This window comes from Cynocephalus volans, chromosome 4 (genome assembly GCF_027409185.1).
Source record: "Cynocephalus volans isolate mCynVol1 chromosome 4, mCynVol1.pri, whole genome shotgun sequence".
NCBI lineage: Eukaryota > Metazoa > Chordata > Mammalia > Dermoptera > Cynocephalidae > Cynocephalus > Cynocephalus volans.
Window position 1 is genome coordinate 3,758,594 of NC_084463.1, and position 26,074 is coordinate 3,784,667.

General features: G+C 37.3%; 1 pseudogene; it reads left to right on the top strand.

Annotated features, from left to right (window-relative positions):
• Nucleotides 1–896: 896 nt before the first annotated feature.
• The window catches only part of LOC134375652 (rho GTPase-activating protein 20-like), a 67,019-nt pseudogene continuing 41,841 nt past the window's right edge, over nt 897–26,074 (top strand).

Below are 26,074 nucleotides of genomic sequence, written 5' to 3' on the forward strand. Positions count from 1 at the left end.
GCCGCCGTCCGTCGCTCGCGAGAGGGCGAGGGGAAGAACCTTTGCCTCCAGGAGCAAGATCAGATTTTGAAGCGACCTCTAGATAGGTTAGATAACCTCATATTTTAAGGATTCTTGTAGACTTAAAATCCATTTTTCTATCTAAAATTTTGCCTGCAGTTTGCATGGACCACTTTAAGTCATGGTTTTGTTATCTTCTTTAGCAGTTCCAGCAAAGTGCAGCTACAGAAAAAAAAAAATCAATGAATATCAACTTTCAAGTTAAAGTGCCACTGGGATTATTCTAAAATCAAGTCACTGCTTAACTAGGACAATTTTCCAATTCTAGCCCAAAAGGAAGATGAAGATAAATGCCAAAGTGTGTGAAGAAAGACATGGCTTCCTCCACCAGCCTCAAGCTATCTCAATTGAGCACCCCCCCAGCACTCCCCTGGGGATGGGGAGGTTCCCTTCCGCAATCTGCTGAAAGCGAGGGAGGAATGACTGCAATGCCACCGCTCCCCCGACGCACGCGTTGCAGCGACGCCTTCGGTCGCTGGGAGGAAGCAGGGTGGAGGGACGGGTGCGTGTCCGGGCACTAGAGGCCCCCATGCTTGACACGGGTCAGTGAGCTCCTTTAAAGCAGGACCCAGTCGGAGTCGCGGACCGAAAAGGTCAGTCGGTCACCTGCGCCCAAATATATATAGGAAGATGCCCGGCTTACCGCAGGCCGGACGGCGGCGGGGGTCGGTCCACGGCGCTGACAGGCGGTCGCCGCTGTAATCGCGTTTAGCTGGAGGTGCCGACCGGAGGCGCGCTGCCTGCACCCGGAGCGGGGCGGCTGCGCCTCGGCCCACACGTCCTGGCCAGCCCGCAGAAGCCTCCTCCTGGAATGGGATTTCCTGAAGATTTTCTTCATGGAAGCGATGTCCCCCCAGCAGGAGACTCTAAGGGGGCAGCCGGGGCGCTCCTCTTTTCTGACAGGAGTGTCTCTCATCGCCTGATGCCCCGGCACCAAGACGGTGAGGTTGTTGAGCGGGAGCTCGCGCCCTTGGCTGCGGCCGCCGCAGCTCCCTCTCCCCCCGCACGCCCTCTGCGCCCGCCACCGTGGCGCGCGACCTGGACGCCGTCACGGGGATTTAACGCTGGAGGCTTGCGGCCTTCCGTGTTCCTTTCACGGCGTTCGTGCGTTCTGTCACCCCTGACGATGACCGCACTGCCGTCTCTTGGTTCACTCCGGTACCGGCTGCCTTATTGATCTCTGAAGTCTTAACCCACGTCTGAAGTCTTAACCCGTCTCTGAGCGACCCACAGCCTCCCTCCCCGTCTCCACCCGCCGCCGGATCGGCAGCCCGGCTCCTCCCTCAGTCTGGGCCTGGGGCCTGGGCTGGGGGGGTCACAGTCCCCCGGCCTCCCTTCCGTGCTCGGCCCCCCCCTTCCGTGCTCGGCCCGTCCAAGTCCCCCGTCCAAGTCCAAGTCCCCCGTCCAAGTCCAAGTCCCCCGAGGTCGTCTGGGCGCGCATCGCCTCTTGGGAGGGTCATCTCCGAAGTCATCAGGACCGCCGACGTCTGCGCGGGCGCAGCAACCAGCCACTTAGAAGGTAGGTGGACAGGCTCAGCCCCCTCTCCTGGCCCCGGAGGCGCGGCTGCTCCGCGGTAATTTGGGGAGGGGAGGTGTTCCCATGCCCTGCTAGACGGTCCTGGATCAACCCCAGGTCTCCGAGGTGGTGGTCAGAGTTAGAGGTGCGACTAGGGGATGCTAACAGTCAACACTCGGGTACATGGAGGTTTGGCTTGGCCTGGAGCCGGGGGCTGTGTCGGAGGGGTGGTGAGGGCCTTCGCTCTGCGCTCGTCTCCTGGCCCTCGGGACTCGGGCGTAGCTGGAGAGAGAGCTCGGTGTCTGTGTGGGCGTGGGGGCGGCGCACGTGTTCCCTGTCAAAGCTTGGAGGAGGGATGCGGGCAACTACTTGTAACGTTGCCATTCCGATCAACACGGCCGCGGCGCGGCGGGAGTATTCCGATCGACCTCGGGTTCCCTGAGCAAGTGCACGTGGGCCGCTCTTAGACATTGATTTGGATGTTTCTAGCCCTGTCTGCCACCATCCCCCCCCTAACTCCCAACACAAAACCTTACAATATTGGATATTTGGCCATTTTTGTTCCTCCTCATGGCAGTGCTCTTCCAGCATCTCTGGAAAGAAGATGCGATTGGAGGGATCATGTAGCTCTTACTGAGGAAATATCGTAAGGCTTTGCACCTATTATATACCTCTAGCTCCCCTGCTTGTACTGATCTCACTGTCTTTCATAAATCTTCCCAACAGGATCGTGGGTCGGCTGGAGGTTAGTTGAAGAGAGGCGAGATCTGTGCCCCGAGTCTAGGAGTGTATGTAAGTTCCCAAGGACCTTAATCGTGTCACAGAGCCATCCAGGGGTGTCCGTGAGCTTGATGATGTATGGGCTGTAGTGACGGTCCTTGTCGCTTTTCCGAGAGGGAGGGAGAGAGAGAGACTTACGGAATGGGAAAAAAATACTTACGGAATGGGGAAAAAATTGGCCTTTTGTTTTCCTCTTTACCTGGGTCCTAATTTACACCTAGGAGAATATCTGTATACCCCTACTCTTGAACTTCAGCTTTGACAGTAGCCATTACCAGGTGGTAGGTAATATGTCAGAATCCTGATAGACCTGGATCTTTTTTTGTTTTCATTTGATAACACTGTTTTTTACCAGCATGGTTTTTGGATTTGATCATGTACTTTTCTACTATAAGGCAAAGCTTCCCAACCATTGCAGATGTGTCTGATGCTTTCAGCTTCCTGGCCTTCAGGGAAGTGGATGGTACTAGGGTAGCCAGAATGCACCTTTGTCTATCATACTGGGTCATGGTTGTATAAATAATATCATTTTGTGTGAGCCATTATGTGAAAAATGTAATGGGTCCCTGCCAATTATTAGGCAGAGATCATTGGTGATTGACGCTGCCTACTTCCGATACTGCTGGAATCATGACCAAATGTTGAAACTGGTGGCTTTGCCAAAGAAGAAAGTCCAGCCATATTGAGGGCCCATTGTGATACTCCAGTCCTGTATGAGTGGGAGAAGTGGGAGAAGAGGGAGAGGAACAAAGAATAATGTATAAGAAAATTCCAGTATCCTCATATTTATTTATGCACAGTACTTATGCACATCTAAAGCTTACTATATATGTTGCATTATCACAGTACTTTTTATTTTGGAGGACTTTATATATAAAAAAGTGTGTGTGTGTATATATATATACACACACTTTTATTTGATTGATTGTGGTAGGCAGAGCAAGTATTATGGTCCATTTTAGAGAGAATCTAAGAAATTAAGTAATAGAACTTGGGTCCAGAATTAAGTTCTAATGTCTTCTAGCCCAGTGCCTGTTCTTCTACATTACATAAATTCTCATGTTTGTTTGTTGTACTTCAAAGTGGTAGTTGTCCCCTAGAAAGAGGAAAGTGAAATAATTCCTTTCTTAACCTCAGGAAGGAATTTATAGTCCTTAACAGTAGTTTGTACTGTGATGACATTTGTTTTAGTTAAATGCTCACACTGATTCTGGATGAGATGATTTATGAGTAAATAAATCATACTTATCGCAGACCAAAATGACAATAGTGGGAAGTTTCAGCTTACCCAGTGGTCAAAACCTTGTTGTGATAATAGGGCTCAGAGATGAGGTGCAAGGTTAAAAGTAATTCTCTTTTTCTCTTACAGAGCCAGGGTCTTTGAAGTATAATTGTTCAATGGCTTGGGTATGTATTACAGTTCCTCGTGACTTGATTTTATTGTCTCCACACATAAATGCTACACGCGTGTAGGGAAGACAAAGAGATAGTTTAATTGTTCACTAATTTGCACAGACTAGCCACAAAAGGATTAATTGTCAAATTTGAATAAGCCAATTTGTAAATTTGATTATTTTATCGTTTTTTGTTTGTTTGTTTGTTTGTTTGTTTTTCCGTGACCTGCACTCAGCCAGTGAGTGCACTGGTCATTCCTATATAGGATCCGAACCCGCGGCGGGAGCGTCGCTGCGCTCCCAGCACAGCACTCTACCGAGTGCGCCACGGGCTTGGCCCGAATTTGTTTATTTTAAATATTTTTTCCTAGCCTTAAAAACCTAGGGCTCTTTAAGAGCTTTCCTCAAAGCCCTTATTTTAATGCTATGCTTATTTGAAATGCTTGAAAGTGACTTCAGCACCATTTCACTTAAATTCAATTAAAATGCATGAATTTTTTTTCTTCATAGTGATTAGAACAAAACTAAGCAAGAAAAATTGCTGTTTGCCTCTGACAAATCTTTCATTCTGTTCCTTTCTTTTGGTCTACTTTAATTTCCTTTAATTGCTGTGAGAAAAAAGAATGACCAGATTCAGACTGATTTAGAAGTTCCAAAAATGATACTGTATCTCTTGGTTGATATGAAGTTAAAATTTCATTGTATACACAGGTTTTTTTGTAAAAATATTTTGAGTTGTTGAAAATAAAACAACTTTTTAAAAATTTAGTTACCTGTTTATAACTTCATTTTTGTACATAGGCACACTTTTTTACCACCTTAAAATCTCATGTATAGACAATGTTAATTCATTCACTTAATACACAACCACTCCCCTTCCCACCCCCATCTCCCCAAACCCTAAGTAGAGCAATAGAGGAGTAGAGGAGGAACGGTAGAAAACCACAATAGGCATATTATGCTTCCCTAATAAATGGCTGTTTGTAAAAAGACAACAATTTTTGAAATTGCACCACTCTTTATTCCCATTTATAACTTCTTCTAAGCTCCTCCTCATTTTTTCCCATTTGGGGGCAGAGAAGTAGATAGATGCTACTTTATTTTGTTTGTTTTCTAACACATAAAGTTCTTGTTTCGTTTTTGGGATTGCTTAACACTAGGTAAATGGTACTATATCAAGAAAACCATTTCCAAAAGATTAATGAAATTGTTTTTGTTTTTTGCCTAATGTATAGTTTATCGATTTAAAAAAATTAAAAATAATTCAGTTCAAAATGGCATCCACTATGTGATTTTTAAACTTACAAAGAAAATATGCACAGTTTGAAGTTTACCTTCTGTTTCCTGTAAGGCAAAGAATAATAGTTATTCCTGTCACAGAACTGTGAAATTTGTTGGTGCTAATATAAGCATAACCTCAACGTGTCCTGATAAGTTTGTACTATTATACATTTGTAAATTAATCAATAGTTTCACTCTATTTCAATGTATTGCATTTCACACAGTTGTTATAAACAAGAAGAAAATTCAAGTCTTTATTGCCTGAGAACAGATTCTTTAATAGATTAGTGAATTTGTTTTGAAGTTACTATTGGCCATTTGTTCTGCTACACTACTGAACAAAAGAAAGAGATATGTGTATTTGAATGAATTAATACCTAAATCTATTTATTAAGCTCTGATTATATTAGCTGCTCTTAAGATTTTTTTATTGCTTACAAGAAAAAATGAATCCTGTGAATCCCAAATGCATGGTGCACGTAATCTTTCTTTTCTTACATATCCAGGGTAAATCTTTGGTGGACACTTAATGTGGGAATGTCCAAAATAGAAGGACCTAAGAAACTAAGTAGTCCAAATATTCTCATTTTGTAGGTAAGGAAATGGAGGCCCAGAAAAGTGACTGAATTGCCTTGGGTTTTATATCTCATTACTGGTAGAATAAGTCTGAATACAAACAGTAGGACCTTAGATAAAAACAACATTCTGCCTGTGGTTTGACTGCATTCTCGTCAATTTGAGTTTATCTGGAGGAGGTGGATACATTCAACGTTTGGCTGCTTACACACTGACAGTTTGGGTAACTCAGAAAACACTGTGTATGTAAAAGATCTACATTAAGTTTATATGCAAAACTTCTATTTTCAAAGCACCTTTGCAGAAGAAAAATTTTCACCCTTCTTTGATTATATGTTCTCATGTTTAACAGCTATCACTTTTAGAAAAATTTCTTTATATCAGAAGGTTTCATAATTTGGAGTCCCTGAATGCCTAAGGAATTTATTTTATGGGAGTTTCTGAACCCCCTGAAGTTGTATGCAAAATTTAGTTCACAGCTTTTGTTAATTTCTTAAAGAACCACATCCAGCATCAACATGGATTCCTGCTCTACAGGTTCGCCCCATTTCTTTTTGCCTCGTCTTCCTTGGAAGATGCTTACTTTCTCCATATTATAGGTCTTTATTAATTTGGAGATTATGACTGTTTCCAGTGAAGACTCTCAGATCATTTTACCTTTTGTCACAGGCTCTTTCTTTTCTCCACATTTTAAATCACTTTATGGCTGTCTTTTGAACTCTTTCCAAATTCTTTATAAATCTGAAAAAGCCATGAGCTCAGAATTAAAAATCATGTACTAACAAAGTTTAGGATCTTGAATCTGATACGAAATCAAAAGGTAGAGGAAGCAGACATAAAGCTGCTGAGATAGATCCTGGAATGACCCCCACTAGGTTAGGCCAGACCCTCAAGGTCAAAGCAGAGGGTAAGGAGCTCAGGTAAAGCTCACAGGATTAGGCACATTTCAAATTTCAAAGGACTAAATAGGTCCTGAAAAATGGGAATCCGTGGTCAGTGCCCCCCAGATGTTCAGAATCTTGCCGAGCATTTGATGTAGATATGCACGTGTACCCAGGTGTTCCTTGGTTATTGTCTAATGTAATTGCTCATGTGCACCCAGGTGTCCTGGGTTATGGACTTAAGTGTAAAAGTCGAGTGGCTCTGATCCACAGAGCCCCTCACCCCCTGGGATGCCCCCAGGGGGTGGGGGCGGCCATGGGGAGGCTGCTACTGCTGCTGGAGGCCATTGCTGCAAGCTGTTGCTTCCAGTGTCCCCAGGATGTCCTGGGAGGCCACCACCACTGCTGCTTCTACTGCTACTGCTGAGGACAGCCAATGGCTCCCGGGATCTTTCCCAATTACCTAGCATGGACCTGTGTGTGAGGGGTCTATGACCCAGTCTGTACAATGGCTTTGAAGTGTCTGAGCCCTAGCCCTGACAATACAAGTGGAAACTTAGTATAACTAAAATAATGAAATGTTTTGGCTTTAGTTATGAATTGCCTAGCCACACAATTGGTGTTGTCACATAGCTTTACCATTGCCTATGTCGGCAGGAGTCCAACAATAACCCCAACCAGACAATTGGTGTAACAATACAGTACAGGTAGTAGGAATCAAGCCAAGGTCTGAAGGTGAAACAGAATCCTGCAAAAAATTTAGACTATACCTTGATGCATATGAACAAACTGCCACTTTTTTTTTTTAGTAAAATCAATTCAGTAATCCATTATTGAGACTCTTCACATCGGGAGGTGCTGCTATATCCTGCAATACAAATACTTGTCTTCCAGATTTCCTTTCTCCCTGCAACCTGTGCAGTTACATTAGCCTCAGGATGTTAGATTCCTGAGGGTTATGTTCCGAAGAGGTGTGACTAATAGAAGTACTGAGATGAGACTAGCAAGCTAGAATATATAAACTAGGTTATTGAAATCACTAGGGTCGGGAGAGATTAGACTCTTCTGGAAATCTGACAGCTGCGGGCTGTTTCTCTAGGAGAAAAGCACCAAATAAATACACATCATGCAAAAAATGTTACACAAGTAACCTGGCCTGAAACTGATTCATGGTTAATAACTCCTGATCAATACATTTGATATTCTCTATTTCTTAACCCATTTGTTTCTTGTCTTTGATCGGTATTTTATATAATTGTTTCAACTGCTGTCTCAGCTGTGGTAAGAAGATTTGGGTGTATAGACTCCCTATGTGAGCCAAAAGATTAATGAGGGGAACAGAAACACTAAGGCCAGAGCAGTGACGACACAATAATTTGGGAGAGATCCCTGGGGCCATGGTGAATTTGTGGGATAAGAATTGTGCCAAAGAATTTCAGTATCCCCTTCCCACTGGATGATTCTTCCTCTATTCCTATGCTAGGATGTAGGTTTTATTTTACTAGCCAAGAAACAGTTCACAGTTCCTTTATGAGTCATGTAATGAGATACTGACACTGAGCCAGCTAGTTAGTTTTATATGGTTCCTGTTAGAGCAACATCCAGTTCCCAAGCATGAGTGCCCTAGGCCCACACGCATTGGTGAGACTTCTGGTTAGGAAAGGTTGAAAGGGTATATCAGGAAGAATGGCTTTAGTGTGACACAGCCTGAATTTCACTCATGGCTATTTGTGGTTATATTCTTAATTTTACTCATCTGTCTCTAGTGGCAGCCTCTCTGGCATATCTAGAGATATTAAGATTGAATTTAGAGAGTAATTATCTGGATAATCCAAACCTCATTCACCACAAATTTTAGGTCATTGGAAACAGAGTACCTGACTTACCCAGTTTATCTTCTATTAATATACCACCTAGAAGAGAAAAAATGATTTTTTTCTTTTATAAAAAAAAAGTTATAGTAAAAAAGCCTATTTGGAGGAAGAGATTCCCAAATGTTCAAATATTTCAATGTAGAACAAAATTTAAAGGTTGATTAAATGTTTATGTAAAAATTTAGTGTCTATGCCTTCACTTTAACAGTTTTTTTCTTCTCTTTTACTGGATCTTTCCAAGTCCTGTCTTTCCTTGAAGCCCAGTTTGGGGCCTGTCCTGCCTATGAGAGAGGAATAGTAGTTCCTACCCTGATGACATTTTGGGGTATAAATGAGATAATCTATGTCCAACCTTTAACATAGGGCCTGCCTGACACATGATAAGCAATAATAATAATGGTTATGATCTTACTTTTCCCAAATACTCAGATCAACATTTAACCTGTTTATTCTCATAAGAAACACTGCCTATACCATGTTTGACACTTACTATCCCATTTTTGATGTTATAGTTTATCTCCATAATGAAATTTAGGTTCCTTACTAGGTAAAGAAAGGCAATACAAAATTTGTTGATTTGAGTTGAAAATCAACATATACTTCCCTTATAGCCATGTGATCTTCATTTCAATATTTTTTTCCTCACAGAAAATGAAAGCGGAAAGGAGGAGGAGTGCTCCATCTCATATCCTGGGTAAAGACTTACAAAAGCGGCCTAGTACCAGGTGAGTGCTAAGTTTTATATGAGGGTGCTTCAGAAAGTTCACGGAAAGATCCATATTGTTTTTTAATTCTATTCTTCCACAAAATTTTTGAAGTACTCTGATATTATTATACATTTGGTATGTGCTTGGAACATTCTATTAGATGAAGAGTGTTCAACATAACATTTTTTTTATGCGTGTGGCTTGTTTGAAAAATAAAGATTATTTCCTGCAAGTAAAACTAGATGAAAAATACTGCCCAAACTGCCACTAATGTCCAGAATTTCATGCCTAATCCATAGTCTACTTGCTTTAGGCATCAGGAAACCATTGTTCCAGGTCTGACTTTGCAATAAGTAGCTTTGTGACCTTTAGCAAATCACCTGATCAATTTATGCTTCAGTTTTCCTCTTTTGTCCAAAACATAACTCTCCGAAAGACTTAGAAGAAATGCTGACTCCTCTGTGAAGCTTTTTCTGATCTCATCTTCCTCCCTGCCCACTCCTCTGCAACTTCACCACCTAGTTGTCAGGGAGGACACTTTCTGACTCCTAAACTCCCTTAATATTGACCTGTTTTCTATGATACTTACCACCTTTAATCTTCTTTTGTATCATTTTTACATCTAATTACACTGTTTTTAATACACATTAATGGCAATGAACATGTGCCTGGTCAATTTAGAGGATTTTTATTTGTTTTGGTGATGGTGAAATGAAATGAAAGATGTTAAGATTGTAGAGGGTAAAAAGTTATCTTAAATGCCAGAACTTTGAAGTACTGTTATATCATATTTCATTTAGGTGTTTTCACCAATGGTGACAGCACCAGGTGGAAAGGATTAATAATTGTAAAATAGACAATTTCTTATACAATAGTAAATATAAAATTGTTTTTCTGTACAATTTGAGCCTTTTAGCACAAAGATTTTTGACAATGTATGTTGCATTTGTTGTATATAATTTTAAGACTTGAGTTTACTTTTGTTTGAAAATGGAAAGTATGTTAGATTTTCAATGCTACAAAGTGTAAATGTCAAGATTAGATCTTCCAATGTAGGCTTGCGTGAAGAATTTGAGATATATTAAGGCAGCCCTATCTAAGACTTTGGCATGTTTTTAGTATTTCATTGCTTTTATTCTACCTAGAGTAAGTAAGTTTCAGTACAGTAAAATAAACAACTGAGTTATCTGGAAACCTCAGTTATCTGAATTTTGGTGTACTTTTATCCAAAAGAGACATTGAATATTTTATTGCAAGTTAACATCAGAGATTTACTGATTTTACAAAGCATTTCATGTTATGATGTGGGACTTATGAGTCTATTCCTTTGTCCGGAATCATAATTCATTGTGTCTCTAACATCTACTTAATCTTCAGTTATCAAGGACTCAGATACACATGGTTCCTGACTTAAGATGGTTCGACTTATGATTTTTCAGCTCTGTGATGGTGTGAAAGTGATACACATTCAAGTAGAAATCATAATCGAGTACCCATACAACTATTCCGTTTTTCACTTTCAATAAATTACATGAGATATTCAACAACTTGTTATAAAAATAAGTGTGTTGTTAGATGATTTTGCCCAATTGTAGGCTAATGTAAGTGTTCTGAGCTATGATATTCCATAAGTTTAGGTATATTAAACCCACGATATTTTCCATTTAGAATGGGTTTTTATCAGAATGTAGCCCCATTGTAAGTTAAAAACATCTGTACATACACATATTCATATATACATATACATATATACACATATATTGTGACATACATATGTTAGATTTGGTAGACAGGAAGGCTGTTCAGTCCTAAATGTTAAAACAAAGAATCCCAGGTTTTTTGGTTGTTATTCAAGGCTTTAATATATAAGATAGTTTTAAAACATTCTTTTGGAAAACTGAAATGGACTAGCTATCAAAGAGAGTATTCTGACTTCTCCTTATCTCAACTGATTCTTAACTTCCAATAACAACTTGTGAAAAGTTGGTAGTGTTTCTTAAATGTTATTGCTGCTGAGCACAAGAAAGCATGCTTAGCATTCTCACAGGGGAGATACTTTCTTTGAATTGTGGGGAAGAATTTTCTGGAATATGTGAAAATATCTACTCTAATTATGATGTAGCTTTTAGGTTCTATTAAGTTTAGTTGTTTTAGCTGTTGTAGAGAGAGAATACTATTACAGCTTTGTAAATAGCTCTACCAAATAATGGACAATATCATTTTATTAGGGCTTCCCTGGATTACAGACATCTTTTGTATGTATCCAGTTTTATTTGTTATCTTCTTAACACATTTTTCCAGAAATCGAACATGGTTTTGAACAAGTTAGATAGTGACTTTGCAGAATCATCAATTTCCAAATATTTGAAGTTAACATAAAACCAAGCTAGAGTCATTTCTTCATGAATGCCCATCAAGTTGTTCTTGTCAGGGTCACTAGAGAACTTCATAATCTTTGGTCATATCATCTTTCTTGACCTTCCTTCAGCATTGGACACCCCAGTCTCTCCCTTCTTCCCTTGGCTTCTTGGTTCTGTTTACTGACAGCCAGCTTGTTCTGCTTTACTAATTTCTCCTTCTTTTCCCAAACTGTAAATGTCGGTATGCCCCAGGGCTCAGTACTTGAACCTGCTCTCCTTCTGTACTAACTTTCTAGATGATCTGATCTCTCCCATAGCTTTGAAATCCCCATTTTGATGTCTAATAGGTGTTTCAAGCCTAATTTGTACAAAACCAAATTTCTTATCTTCACCTCCACCCCAGTTGCTCATGGCAGAAATCACTCTATCATCAAATCCTTTTAAGTTCTACCTTTGAAATATATCCAGAATTTCTTAACATCTCCACAACTACCATCTTTTTCAAACCATCGTTATCTCTTTCCTAAGTTACTATATTGCAAAAAGCCTCCAATAAGTTTTTATTTAAATAATTTTAGTCAACTCTTTACTGTAGTTTTCTTTTAAATTTTCTTTCTTTTTGGGGGAGGCAGGGGTTGTGCAGCCGGCTGGTAAAGGGATCCAAACCCTTGACCTTGTTATAATACCGTCTTTTAAAATTTTGTTGAAGCAAGTATTTAATGCATGCTTCCATTCTTGCCTCCCTCCAGTCTATTTGCCATCTGTTCGCCACATGGATTCTGCTGCTTCTCTGTTCAAATCATCCCCTCTTCTATCTCACTTAGACTAAAATGTGAAATTCTTTGTGTGGCCCCTAGCTACTTCATTGGCTGCTATATTCCCAGTACTTTGAATAGTATTTAATGTACTGTGGGCAATCATTCGTGTGTGAGTGATGAAATAAATTATTTTTAGATGTGGAATATGATTTGGGATTTAAAAATAAAAGTTAAACCTTCATCAAACAGTTTAGCCACCTCAATATAGAAAAACAACACTCTGAATTAAAATATTCCAATACATTCATGTTTTTATTTAGCATCCACTAAAAAAATTATTTGCTTTAATTCTTCAAATGATTTAATTTGAAATAAATTTATCAAAAACAAGAATGTGCTCAAAAATTTATTTCAAAGACTCTAATGATTTTTTTTAAAGAAACTTTAACTCATTGAACCTCTTCTTTTCTTTTAAAAATGTCTTAAAACAAGTATTCATTATATGGTTCTTACTTACCTTAAAACATATTATGTAGGTATTTTGGCAGGATAGTAGTTAAAGTTTCCTGTCCAAACTATCTCTTCTATTAATTATGAATCAACTAATTGAATCAACTCATTTATGTATTAACCTGAATATTGACATTTTGGCATTAATGAGCTGGAAGTGATAGGTAACTTAAGTCAGTGCCTGAAGTATACTGGCTTAAAGACTTTGTAATTCATAGGTATAATATGATAGTTCTTAATGTCCTAGTTAGAAGTTATTAGCTGATATTATTTTAACTTTAACAGACCTAAAAATTGTAGATAAAACTACCTTTAATCAGGTATTATTCTTTTTTCTCTTTTTAGTGTACCATTATTTAATTATTACCTGAACTAAACTAGTCAAACTACTAGAATGCCTAATCTGCATACTAGTGACTTGTTTCATTGTTGAATCAGTAAATAAACATATAACCACATCACATTGTAATTACTACATATATAAATTTCCTTGAGCAGCCTGACTGTTTTCTCCATTCTTCTTTGATTCAAGATGATGACCGAAACCAACTTTACTTAGTTGATAATGAAGATAAGTAGTATTTTTAAGCCAGCAGGCCATACGAAAGTGACTGGTTTGGTGTTTTTTCCAGTCCTTAATTGGTATCTCTCTGTTTCTACTCATTCTTTCATAATCCAGTAGAGCTATTCTTCTCAAAATTTGCCATTTTTACTAGGCTATTCGAAGTTCTCAAACTCAAATTTTTCTCTGATTAATGGATTTGCATCATGGTATGTAATTTGTATATAAATTATCACCTTTTTAAGTCCTCAGAGACAATGCTTATAGGATCTTGTTCTCTCCTTTGTTTTTGTAATGTCAAGTGCTTTGCACTAATTGAATTCCTAATAGCTGTTGTTGAGCAGTTTGTGTCAAGACTGTGAGGAAGTGATATAATTAACTCCCTTCTTTGGAAATGATGTTTCTTTGTGTGTGGATCTTGCTCTATTAGTGTATTTATTAGTGTCCTTCTCTGTCCTTCACTCCCTCTTTCCATTCTTGTTATTCTGTCTTTATGAATTTAATGTTTTCCTTGATCTTTAAATATTAGCATTATTGTTGATGTAAGATTGTTGATCTCATTCTATCATATAAGCTGTCTGTTCCAATCAGCATTTTGATGATAATGTTTAAATGCTGCTTTGAATACTCCTTGCTTTTAAGCCCATGCTCACTCTGTTTATCCAACCATTCATCCATCTATCCTGCTAAGCCCTTATCGTATCTTAGTTCATTTTGATCTTGGGATTATCACTAGGCTTTGTTCTCATAATCCAAGTCAGAATTCAGACTGTATATGAGCTACATGATTCATCATTTTATCACTGAGAGTACTTGGAAGTGGAAGTATAGTACATATTGCAATCACATCATGTTATAATCACTATATGTAGTTTTCTTTGGTGATTTGAATGTGATTTTATCAAGGTAATGACAATCAAAATGTAATAGTACTTTCTTATGCTTTGTCTCATCAATAAGACAAATGGTTGTTTTAGACTCTATTTCCAGATAATATGCTTTCAATGCTGAGATGTTCAAAATAGTCATTAATATTTAATGGACAAATTTTTATTGCTGAGTAAGATACAGTTTTGATGTTGATAATGGTTTTTATAGCTTTATTTCAATAGTTATGTCTTTTTGTTCCAAATTACTTCTGGACTAATTTATTGTCTAAGACTCAACAGGATTGCCCCTTATACAGGCAATATAGGGAGTTCTAACCTGCTATATCATAACCAGGTAAGGTAAAACATGCTAGAACTTGATAGTTTATTAAGTTGGGTTTACTCTTTAGAGTACATGTTATAATGATTGGTACTTGCATCAGGAAGATTAATTTGACAGAAGTGAGAAGTGAGTAATATAGATTAGGAAAAAAGAGCATGAAAGTAGAGAGTTCAGTTAGGAGTTCATTATGAATGAAATGACTGTAGGTTATGTGAGGGCTTGGAGTCAAGAAATTTTATTGTTTAGTTAGAATGTCCTTAAAACATAGGAAATTATTATATGCGGGGAGCAAAAGAGGGAAGAATCAAAAGTCACACTAGGACCTTCATACGTTGCTGGTGGGAACGTCAGCTGATGCAGCCAATGTGGAAAACAGTTTGGCAGTTCTTCAATAGGTTAAACATAGAATTACCATATGATCCAGCAATTTTACTCCTGGATATGTATTCAAAATTATTGAAAACAGATATTCAAATACAAATGTGCACACACAAACTTTTATAACAGCACTATGCAGAATGGCCAAAAGGTGGAAATGACTCAAATGTTCATCAGCTAATGACTGGATAAATAAATTTGGTATATTCATACAATGGAATATATTATTCAGCAATCAAAAGGAATGAAGTAGTGATACATGCTACCACATCTATCAAACTTGAAAACATTATGCTAAGTGAAATAAACTGGACATAAAAGGACATATGTATTATATGATATGAAATATCCAGAATAGGCAAATCCATAGAGACAGAAAGTTGTTAGTAGTTGCCAGCCAGGAGCTAAGGGAAGTGACTGCTTAATAGGTATAGGATTTCCTTTAGGAGTGCTGAAAATATTTGGGAACCAGATGGTGTTAATGGTTGCACAACATTGTTATTGTACTAAATACCACTGAATTATACATTTTTAAATGGTCAAAATGGAAAATTTTATTTTATGTGCATTTTACCATAATTTTTACAAAGAACTCAAAATTAAGCTAGTTAAAAAGAAGCAACACTAGGACAAGAATCACAAACTGAAAGGATTTCAGGGCCCTAGGAAGTGCAGTAGACAGAGTAAAGAAGTAGCAGAGAGGGAACTTGGTGAACTAGACATTGAAAACCAAATGTTTTTGAAAATCCTCTGTGGGCCAAATAAAATAAGACTGTGGAGTGCGGTTTCCAACCTCTACTAGAAATCGAACTGTATAACTAGACTCAAGTTCCAAAACAATACAGAGTAATCTAAACTGTTTGCTTTGTATCTCCACCATTTTAGCACAATGCCTTGCCAACACATATAGATGCTCAGCAGGTATTTGATGCATGAAAAATAAATAAAAAATAAGTAAAGATTGGGCAGTAAGGCTATATTTTTTTTTAGTCAGTTTTATCTTCATCTCACCCCTCACAACTAATCAATTTACATATTTTAACAATCTGTGTTTATTTATTTTATTGTGGTAAGATACATATAACATAAGGATTGTCATTTTAGGCATTTTTAAACATACAATTGCATAGAATGAATTAACAATCTTTTTAAAAAAATCTCTTAAATATGTTTTCTTCTATCTTTCCTATCCTTTTCTCACTGCCAACTCAGGTGTGCAACATTTCTTGCCTAAGATTACTGCAGTAACTCCCTAATGTCTCCTTTCCTCTAAGATTCCCTTCTCTGTTTTCTTCAATATGTTACAAAACACAGTATACTGCTTAAAATCCTTTAATGCTTTCAGATCAAATCTAAGCCCCATAGCATGGTAGGGAAAACATTGATGATCTGGCCCCTTCCTCATTTGCTGCAACTCTTCCTCAGGTGCTTGTAACTCCAGACTTTCTGAACTTTCCACAGTTCCTGAAGCACACGGTGCAGGTACATGTTTGACATGCTCTTCTTAGAGTTCTCTTCAGACTTCATTGGTCTGTCTGTCTTAAAACTTTGGTTCTTCCAAGAAACTTTTCTAACCAATCCAATCTCAGATAGGGATTCCTGTGTTTGCTCTTCTTTGTGCCTTGGCACTTTGCATTTCTTTTATTGCGCTTACCTCACTGGTTTATCATTGTGTTTACTAGTAAGTCTGAATCCCCTATCAGACTGCTAACTCCTTAAGGCCAGGGATCAAACCTATCTTCAGTGCCTGGCACATGGCAGGTAGCCAGCAAAGGCAACTCTTATCACTATTACAAATAACTTATTATATGGTAATTGTGTGTTCAATTAATGTCAAATGAGAATATGAATGTTAGATGTCATATAGAGATGTCAAGCAAGGATTCAGTGGAGAGAAAGTTTTCATGGGATAGATGGCATTTGGAATGGGCTTTGAGATATGAGTAAATTTCTGGAAGGCAAATTCTATTCAGTTATTCAATAATTATTGAGCAGTGACTATGTGCTCATTACTGTAACAGGCTTTGAGGTTGTCCAGGTCCTATATTGCACTGGTCATCATAATCTCTTATTGATTACCACTTATAAACATAGACATTTCCAAGAAGTATTCTGAATTTTAGTTTATTTTGTGATTTACAACAAAGCACCACCTCTAAAACTGTACCAAAAAGTGGATTGACTTTTAGAATGAGCCTTAGCAATAAATTAAGAGATATTACTGTGGCCATCTTTCATGAAAGTTATTATCTAGTTTTAGCAAAAAAATGATTAAGTTCCTAAAACTCCTTCTTGCCTTCAGAAAAAGCTTCACAATCCCATTTGAAAATGAAATGTTAATATATAAGAAGCAAGCAACAGGTTAATTCTTAGACTCTGCTTGTATTTTAGATCATTTTAGAGCTCTGTTAATTATAACTTGTAAATCCTAATCAGGTTATACTAAGAGGCTAAATAGAAGGTTATAATCTTACCCCCTCCCCATTTCCATAGTCTAAGAGACTAAAATAAACACATCTACTTTGCACTCAGATTAAAAATAAACACTTCAGAATTACATAATTGAGAAATACATTTTTAAGTAGGAAACACTGTTTAAGATTTGTAGTTTTAAAAAACACAAAGGTTGTATTTTTGTTTCCTTCTATGAAAGATTTTTTTCTTTTTAAGTTTTGTGGGTGCTGAGATGATTATTTTTCTCTGAAGTACTGCATGAATGTTTTTAAACCAATGCTGAGCTTGCTAAAGTATTGAAACATCTCTTGCCATACTTATATGTCGATCTTTAACATGACAGATTATAGACATGTATGTTGATAAACCCACACAGAAAAATAAAAGTAATTTCATTGTGGATTCTCCTCAATGCCACCACCAAATGTACTTATTTGACAGTATTACCATGAAGTAGAAATGAGTTGCTATATGTATGAACATCCTTTGGAATTGCTTTAAAATAAAAACCATTTTTAAAAATAGCCTAATTAATCTTTGGCCTAGGCTAACCCCAAGCAAAAACTAACAATTTCCTAATTGCTTCAGATTAGCCTTAATTTATAAACATTTAAACATTTAGAAGTATTGTTTAAACCAGAGGTCAGCAAACCGTGGCCCAGACAGACCTCCTGTTTTCGTGCATGAAGCTTTATTGGAACACAGCCATACCTGTTCACTTATGTATTGTCTATGAGTGATGTAGCCATACAAAAGCAGAGTTGAATAGTTTCAACACAGACTGTATGGCCCACAAAGCTTAAACTATTTATTATCTGACCCTTTAAGTAATAGTTTCAGGATCCCTAGTTTAAACCATACTGCTCTCTGCTGGTTTATTACTATTACCAAAAAGCAGTTGTTTATTGGATACCTAAACCAAAATGCAAAATATGATTTTCTCTCTCTCAATGTTTTCTTGTCATTCCATGCAGAGATTAAAGCTATGTAAAATGCTATTTTAGCCATTCTTTCATCCATTTATTGCTTGCTACCCTTGTCCTTGCTCAGTTTCGGCAAGAGTAAATGAAGCTTTATTACTGTCTTGTATAAATTTGAAGATCACTACATAGTAAAAGATGTCATTATACCTTTTTTTGATCCCTCACCCTAAGAGAATTTGAGAGAGAAAAAATCTCTATGATGGAGAATGTGGGCATTTTCTTTTGTCCCTGCTTAATTCCAATCTATAATAGCAAGCATAAAAAAAAAACCTTTTCCCTTTTCTTCCAAAGGACTCTAATTGATTTACTTGCCTTGTTCTTCACCTATACATCTTTTTAACTTATACATAGTCCCCCATTATCCACAGTTTCAGTTACCAGCAGTCAACCACTGTGGTTCTCAAATGTCAATGTGTAGTAGTTACTTGAATGGCTTGTTAAAATACAGAATGTTGAACCAACCCTTCAGCGTTTCTGATTCAGTAAGTCTGAGGTGGGCCTTAAAATTTGCATGTTTAAGAAGTTCCCAGTTTTTGCTGATACTACTGGTTAGGGAACAACACACAGAGAATGACTATAATAGAGGAAGGGATGGCTGATCACTCAGGCATTATCTCAAAGTTGTCAGGATAGTGTATGGTCCTTAGACTTTTAGTATTCCTGGGAGAGATCAGACATTATAACCCATACTATTCAAACCCAAGGAACATAGATAAGCTAGAATCCCCATTTATTATAGCTGCCAGGTGAATCGGATAGTTGGGATGATAAGTCATGGCCTATTATGACCTGTACTTTAATGGAGACTCTGCCAAGTTCTTGTTCTTTGAGCTCCTTTTTAATTAGACTACTAGAGAACTATCTCTTAGTTTTTGTTATTATTATTGTTATTACTGTTGCTTGGGGTTTATTTTATTTTATTTTATTTTTTAATTGCAAAAAAAACTCTTAAAAATGTGTTAGAAAAACCTAAGCAGAAATCTGGTCAAGTAAATGAGCAGATAAGTCACACACCCCAAAGAAACACACATGTCTAATAAATACATTTTAGGATCTGGTTGCAGTTGGGGGTGTGGCTGGCCCTTGGCTCCCATCTCAGGACCTCTGAACATCTTGGCTGGCTGTGTTGCTTGCCTGGATGTGGGCAAGGGCATGGCCTAGGCCCTTGGCCCCTGCCTGCAGACCCCCAGGCATCTCGGCTGGCTTTGTTGCTTGCATGGATGTGTCACTGTTGCTTGGGTTTTATTAATCTTAATTCTACTTTTTGGGTACTTATTATTATACTTAGTACCATATACAAATTATAAGGGAAATTTAAAGATCTTATAATCCGAGTCTAACTTCCTTACTTTACAGCTGCAGAAACAGGCAACCAAATAACTTGCATGCTACTTCACAAAAAAGTTAGAATCAGCCCCCACCTCCCAAGCCATTAAGTCCTAACCGACTCAGCTAAACTACTGAGCTCAGTCACCATGGGTGGAGGATGGAGTTGAATCAATGTGAAATGCTTGTCTATTTGAGAGGCTACATAGAATTTTTAAATGCACATGTTTTGAAACCATGCTTACTGGTAAATCACCTTCACTTAATTATGGTATATTTTGACTACTGTAAATAGCTTCAAATCTGTAAAATGAGGGATAGCATGTACCTTTAGTGCTGATTGTTTCTTTCTTCTTCAAAACATCACTAAGAAAGTATACAGGCAAGCAGTAGGTAGGGAGAAAATATTTTCCAAAACACATACCTGACAAATGACTGCTATGTACGAAACATAAAGAAATTGCTACAACTCAGTAATAAAAAGATACATACATGGTTTTTGGATAAATAGGCTAAAGATTTAAGGACAGTTCCCAGTGAAGATATACAAATGGCCAGTAAGAACATGAAATAAATTAATTAGTTATCAGAGAAATGAAAATCAAAATCTTAATGAGATGCTACTATACATCCACTAGAGTAGCTAAAATTCAAAAGACGGACACCACCAAATGTTGGTAAGGTTATGGAGAAACTGGAACTCTTCTACAGTGTTGCTGAGAATGTAAAATGGTACAACCACTCTGGAAAACTAGTGTTTTTTCTAAAATTAAACATGCACTTGCTCTGTGACCCAAAAGTTCCACTCTGAGGTAGTTGCCCAAGAGAAATGAAAACATAGGTCACAAAAAAGATCAATAGAATATTTAATAGCAGTTTTATTCATAATAGCTAAAACTGGAAATGGCCCAGATGTCCATCCATAGGAGAAGAGATAAACTTTGGTATGTTTATACATTGAATACTATTCAGTAATATAAAGGAATGGATTACTCACAAATGTAACAATATGAATGAATTCCAAAAACATGCTGAGTAAAAGATATCTTACACAAAAGGGAATATACTGTGGTGCCATTTATATAAAATTCTAGAACAGGCAAAACTAATCTTCATTGAGAAATAGTGGTTGCTTTTGGGGAGATGGAATAGAGACTGACTGGTATAAGGAGTTTGAGGGATTTGGGGGTTGATCATGGAAAAAGATATGACCATTGGACAGGATTGCCTGAGAAGATAAGTCACTCATAACATGAAACTGTCCAGAGGCTTATGGCAAGGGGCCACCATCCAGAAGGGGAGGAGGACAAGGGAACCTCCTAAGGGAGAGGAAGATCAGAGAGGATATCTCTGGCGGTTACATGTCCAGGTCATGTTGCTCAGTAGCATGGTGGTGCCGTGGGGGGCTAAAAATCTGCTCATTTGGGCTGTTTTTCAAATAATTGGGTGTGTGAACTTGAATTTGGTACCAGTGAGCTTTTGAGCTAATAGGTCTCAGCATACAATGAAAAAATTAACAACCTAGGGGCCAATGCATAGAGATAATATATATAATTACTGAGAAGGGACAAGAGGGAATATTCTGGAATGATAATAATTTTCTGTATCTTGATAGGGGCTTAAATTACCCAGATGAATACATTTGTCAAAACTCAGTGAATATACACCTAAGATTTGTGCATTTGTGCATTTCATTTTTAAATTAATTTTATATCAAAATAAAAATTCTAAATAAATATTGAACTCTAATGATATGCATACCGAAATATTTTGGGGGATATGCACTGCTGTATGCAGTTTGCACTGAATGCCAGAAATAAAATGAATAAAGAGATAGAAGGATAGATAGTTGAGTAGGTATATGATAAAGCAAGTACATAAAATATTAATGTTAGAATCTACATTGGAGTATATATGTGTTTACTGTAAAACTATTTCAGCTTTGCTTTATGTTTCAAAATTTTTATAATGAAACTTTAAAGACTGTTGTGTGAAGAATAGACTGGAGACCAATAAGGACACTATGCCATTGCATTAAAAAAATTATAGAATTATATATTTCTTGACCAACTATTAGCTATACTTTTATAAAAACTTGGTTCTATACTTGATCATTTGACTAACTGATCTGTGGCATTTGATCTGTTACAGGAAAAGTCCTTCTGCTAGTGTTGACACATCTGCATTTCTGTCATCATTTATGTGCTCCAGTAGGACTCTGCTGATTGATGCCCCGGCAGAACTAAAAAGAGGCCTGCAGAGGAAGGAGCGACACCTTTTCCTATTCAACGATCTGTTTGTTGTGACTAAAATCAAGTAAGTATACTGCATACTCTCTCCCAGTAATCATTATAAGATTGCATTTCCACTAACAAAGATACCTTTTCTATACAATGTTTACCGTAAGAATGTCTGGCCTCTATTACTAAAGCTAATATCTGTAGTGAGCTTTTTGTTTTGTTTTTGCCAAAAAGAAGTCAATTGTTATTCATGCAACAAATGTCTATTTAATCTCTGTTCTGTGCTATGCCCTGAATAAATTTATTCTAAGATGCAATGAAGAATGTGATGGGTATGGTCCCTACACTTTGGGAGCTTCCATTCTTATGTGTGGGGGAGGGAATTATAGATTGTGATTAGTGCTATGAAGAAAATAGGCTGCTGGGTGAAGTAAAATGGGGGTGGGATATATGTTAGGTAGGTGAATTAGGAGCAAAAAATAACTGAAGTTCTATGAAAAGCAACCAGCTATTCAGGTATTGTGAGGATAAGCATTCTAGGTAGAAGGAATAGCAGGTCTAAAGCTGGTGGGAAAGGTTGGCCCTTGGAGGAGTTAAAAGGCCTGTGTTCCTGGAACATAACGAACAAAAGAAGAGTGACAGAAGTTAAGGTTAAAGTAGACAAGGGTTAGGTTATCAGGATCTTTGTAGGTTATATTAGTTATCTATTGCTAAATTAACCCAAAACATAACAGTTTAAACTATAAACACTTCATAGTTTCTCTGAAGACAGGAAGCTGAAAGTGTTTATCTGGGTGGTTCTGGCTCAAGGGGCCTCATGAAGTTGCAGTCATTTGTTGGCCAGGATTGCAGTCATCTCAAGGCTTGACTGAAGTTGGAGAATCCACTTCCAGGTTCACTCATGTGGATGCTGGCAGCCTCGGTTCCTCACAGGCTGTTGACCAGAGGCCTTAGTTCCTCTGCATGTGGATCTCTCTACAGGGCTACTCAACATGGTAGAGTGCTTCCTTCAGAGTGAAAAATCTGATAGAGTGTGTGTGTGTGTGTGTGTGTGTGTGTGTGTGTGTGTGTGTGTGTGTGTGTGTGTGTGTGTGTGTGAGAGAGAGAGAGAGAGAGAGAGAAGGCAATGGAGAGAGCACCCAAAATAGAAGCCATATTCTTTTATTTTGGAAGTGGTGTGCCATTATTTCTGACATACTCTATTGGCCACACAGATCAGTCTTGGCACAGTATGGAAGAGAACTTCGCAAGGGTGTGAATATCAGGAAGCAGGGTTCATTGGGTGCCATCTTGGAGGCTTGGTTCCACAAAGGTTGTGACCAGGAGTTTGGATATTATTCCAAAGGGTTTTAACTGGGGGAGTGGCATAATGTGATTCATGTTTTTAAAACATCATTCTGGCTCATGTTAGATAATGAATTGAATAATGGTAGGCAAGAGTGCAAGCAAGGAGACTAGACAGGAGGTTATTGTAGCATCCTGATGAGAGATAAGGAGGCTTCATCTGAGGAAATGACAATTAAAAGAAGGATACAGACATATTTGGAATATACTTTAGAAGTACCTAAGAGAATTCACTTTCCGTTCAACACTAAATGTTCATGTTCAATGTTAATGCATTAATACCCAGACTAGAACATGGTAGCTACTACTTGCTCCATCCCTTATTCTCATTATTTATGAAACATCATGAATGATAAGGGTATTTTAACAAATTCAGTCTCATCAAAGGGATTTTTAGTCACTAGAGAATAGTAAACACTTTTTCTAATACCTACACTCTCACACCTAAGTTGTTCAGTGTCATAAATGAGACATGGGCAGGGCTAAGTACTAATTTTGCAACATACTATATTTAATCTGAGTGGTATTAATAGCAATAAATACCAAACATTTATTGGGATCTTATTGTATGTTAGATATTATTCTACGTACGTTAACCCTTATAACTGTTCTACAGGGTGGGTATTATTTGCCTCATTTTACAAGAGAAATTGATACTGAGAGAAGTTAAGTGACTTCCCTAAGATCACAAAGTAATTAGTTGAGCCTACATGTGAACCTAGGTCCATCTTATTTCAAATTTCATTCTTTTAACCCATATGTGGTCTGCTGCCTCTATTACTCTTTGCTTTCTTTTGGATTTCATAGATTTCTCAACAATGTAGTTTTTATTACCATTAAATCAGTGTTTCCCTTTGTGATGAGTAAAAGTGTCCAACTACTCCTTTAGTAAGAAATGGAATGGAATGTTTAGTGAACTGTTCATATATTATTTTAAATGCAAAGATAAAGAAAACAGTTTCAGAATGTGTTTTGAATAGAAATAATACAATGTAATTATATGTGGATATGATGTTATGAGGAATACAGAGAAAGAAAAGTCTCTCCTTCTGTGCTTTTGCACTAGGTCCACTTGAAGCTCTAAGTAGGGAGGCTATTAACACAGGAACAAATCATTTTTTTAAAAAAATGTAATTTAGTTATGATTTTTTTGTTTAAAAATTATTAGATGGTTTCTATATGCTAGGTATTATAGTAGGAGAATCACAAATGTCTTGTTTAATTTTCCTAACAAATTAGAGGTGGGAAAGGGAGATGGGGAAGGGGAGTTAGCAAGAAATTAGTTAAGGGGCACAAAGATTGATTACATTTTGCAAACATGAGTATACTAATTATCCTGATTTGATCACCACATATTGGTGATGAATTTTAAAAAAACTGTCAAAATAAAATAAAATAGTAGGAAAAAATAATAATGATAAGTCCCCAAAACAAGAGTTGTTTTACATATTGAACACAGAGGCTCCGTGAAGTTTGTTGGGTACTAGAAAATGGCAGACCTGGGGTTTGAATGAAGGCCTTAATTCCAATGGCTGGCTCTTTCCACTTTACCGCATTGTGCTCATTATGTACATAGCTTTGTGCTCAGCCTGGAAGTAGATACACAGACAACAAAAATTTATTTTAATAACCAACTTCCTAAACTTTAGAACCTTAGTAACATGCATCTAGTTCATAGGGAGAAATGAATTTCCTTTTATCTTTAGATTTTTTTCCTTTAGCAGTTGTAGTAATATTTATCATAGAGCTCCTTTGTTTTCTTACCTGAAGTTATTTATGTTCTGTTTACTGGTAGCATCTAAGTAGTTTTTATGTAACCTATGTTTTGGTAAAAACTTTTTATATAAAGACAATTTCTTTTCCACCAGAAAATTGCTCTTTTAGATATATTGGAAAAATGTGTGCCAATCTTCTACTTCTATAGCTGACTTTTTATTTTGATTGTACCTAAAGTTACACAATTTGTTTCCACAGACTGCTTTTGAGAGAACTCTTTGTGTCCACTTCAATGATTTTATGAAGTGACAAAATTTATATGAATTGATTTAAATGTTGTTTTTTGAGAGATTCAATTCATTTTACTACTTTCTATATCCGCTGGGGATATTTAAAAGTGTGAGTGATCTAAGTTGTTTTTACTTATTTTTTTGCCATAAACCCAAGACCCTTGGGATAAAACATGGATATTTGAGGAGATAATTATATTATTATTGAATCCTGCCACATTGCAAAAATTTTGACCACCATTTTTCAGGAAATTGCTTACATGATCATTCTCGTAGCAAATATTTAAATATATTCACAGATCCTTCTTAATATGAAAGAACTTATTTTTTTTCTGAAATAAACAGCAACCGAGAAGAAATAGCCCACTGCAATACCAAACCTGTTTATTTCCTATTACTTCTCACTTTTAGATGAAGGATTGGGTAGTACTGTGAATCAATATATTTGCTGAAATTATCCAAGAGTGGCAGTTAGTCTTATACTTAGCCATGAGGAAGTAGGGGATAACTTAATTTCCATATTATATCACCTCATCTTCATGCTTCATTTGGAAACTCTTTCAATCTTTAGTTGAGCCTACAGAAATAAACTCAAGTGGGATAAATCATTGACTAGCTACTTACATATTTATTTAGTCAAACTAAATAAATTGTAGTAAGTGCAATCATATAGAGGATGTTAAATGCTTCCTTTTATTGGCTAAAGTATTACATTTGCTCCATTTTGTGCTGAATGTTGACAACGTTTGCTGAAAATTGTTTTCAGTTTATTGTCATTGTTTTCCTTACTAAGTTAGAAAAGTGTTAAAGCTAGATGGGTTATTAGAGAACACTTTTGATATTCATTAGAAAAATAAATATGAATTGTTTTT